The sequence below is a fragment of the Asparagus officinalis genome, chromosome 8 (genome assembly GCF_001876935.1).
Source record: "Asparagus officinalis chromosome 8, Aspof.V1, whole genome shotgun sequence".
NCBI lineage: Eukaryota > Viridiplantae > Streptophyta > Magnoliopsida > Asparagales > Asparagaceae > Asparagus > Asparagus officinalis.
In genome coordinates, this window is record NC_033801.1 from 130,741,429 (window position 1) to 130,743,499 (window position 2,071).

The window sequence follows — 2,071 nt, forward strand, 5'->3', positions numbered from 1 at the left end:
TGTGTTTGGGGAAGACTATTATAGGAAACGGAAGGATGGGGGGAAAAATTTTCCACTTCCTTTCCTTTCCCTTATTTACCCCCAATTTAGGGATAAAATTTCAGTTCAATATTCCCTCTTATTCCCCTCTTCTATCATTTTAAATTGAACTTCCAAACAAACATAAACTAAAATTTTCCTTGTCCTTTTCTTCTTTACTCTTCATCCGAACAGGCCATAAGAGAAGATGGATAGGAGGAGGAAGAGGGTAAAGGGTGTCAAGCGGGTAAGTGAGAGGGATTCAGATGCTCTCCTAATGAAAAACTCATAATATCTCCTAATAAGGAGATCCTACTCTTTCATTTTTATCATGGCCTTTCATTTTCCCACTCATCCTTGTGGACCCCCTCCCAACTTTTCACAATTCTTCGTTAGGAAATATTAGGATGAGGAGAGGATCCCAATTCAAGTGAGAGATGGTAGGTGGTGATGGAGCAGGGAATCTGGGTGTACATTCAGTGGAGCCAAGGATAATGGATTATGTGATTTATTAACCAAGTCATATAAAAACTACATCGAAGAAATTTTCAATATAGACCCACTCTCACATTTTATCACAAAAATTGATCTTATCTCTTTTTTATTAGCGAAATCGACCCAGTTTCTGTCGCGTCAGCTTCATGGCCAGAAACTAGGTTAATTTCTAAAAAAACACTGGCTTAATTAATCGGGGTTGATAACCCTGCCTAATTAGCAAAAAATTGGTGGGGTTGCAAAACTCAACCAAAATTGTCAGGTTTGGCAACCCCGACAATTTTTTGCTAATTTCGAGCTCCAAATAGTCGGGGTTGGCCAATTTCGAGCTCCAATTGGCGGTCCTCAAATAGTAGGAGTTGGCAACCCCGACTATTTAGTGGAGACTTTTGAAATTAGTCATCCAAATAGTCGGGGTTAGCAACCTTGACCATTTTGGTTGGCAACCTCTTACAGCTGCTTCTAATTAGTCGGGGTTGCCAACTCCAACTAATTAGAAGTTCATTTTTTTAAACAACCAGGTTCTCATCGTGATGCTGACGTCGCCAGAAACTGGGTCGACTTCACTAAATAAAAATGAAATGGGTTAAATTTTGGGAATAAATTAAGGAATGTGACTGTTTTGAAAATTTCTCCAAACTGCATCTATTTTTGAGGGAAATATAGTATCATCTATTAACAACTAGTGTGCGCCCCGGTGCGAAGCATGACATTCTCTTTTTTTATCACTACAGTAATCCCTTTTTTTTAATTGCTACAATATTTTTAAATACCACAGTAATGTTTTTTAAAAATGCTATAATAATAATTTTTTAAAATGCTACAATATCCCACCTCTGCCATAGTAATATATTTTTAAAATGTCATAGTAATATATTTTAACAATGCTATAGTATCTCGCCTATGCTGCAGTAATATTTCTTTGAAAATGTCACAACTGTGAACGTGGGGGGGGGGGGGGGTCCACCACGTGAATGAAGGCGTGGGAGGAAAGCTGGTAAACCGCGTGAAGGAATATCGAACTTGGAACCTGGACAAAGCCCACCCGATTTTTTTTTATTTTAGAGACCTATAAATGTGCCCAGGGTTTCGTGGAGTAGGTTAGCAAGGAGATTTTGTTTTTTTATTACGGATGCAGGAGGGCAGGGATTTGTTGGCGGCAGAGTGCAAAGGAGATTTGTGAGAATTCTTTTGTGGCTGGGGGGGGAAAAATGAGTTTTGTGTAGCTGTTCTAGGGTTTTGTGCTCCTATTTTGTAGAGAGATATTGTGAGAGATTTGAGAGTTTGTTTGAGGGTTTAGGTTGTGAGTGATTATAAACCCTAGTTGTATTCTCTCCCTCTATTAGTAGATCTCCCCCCTCCTTGCCCCGTGGACGTAGACAATTTACCGAACCACGTAAAATTGGTTGTATCGTTTTTGTGTGATTTGTAATAGTTTTTTAGGATCCCTCGACAGGTCAGTCCTAGAACTAATGAGAGGAAGAGCCGATATATTTCTTTGTTAAGATATTCGCTTCAGATTCTTGTTTCCTTAGTGAGACGGGAATTCTTATTACGA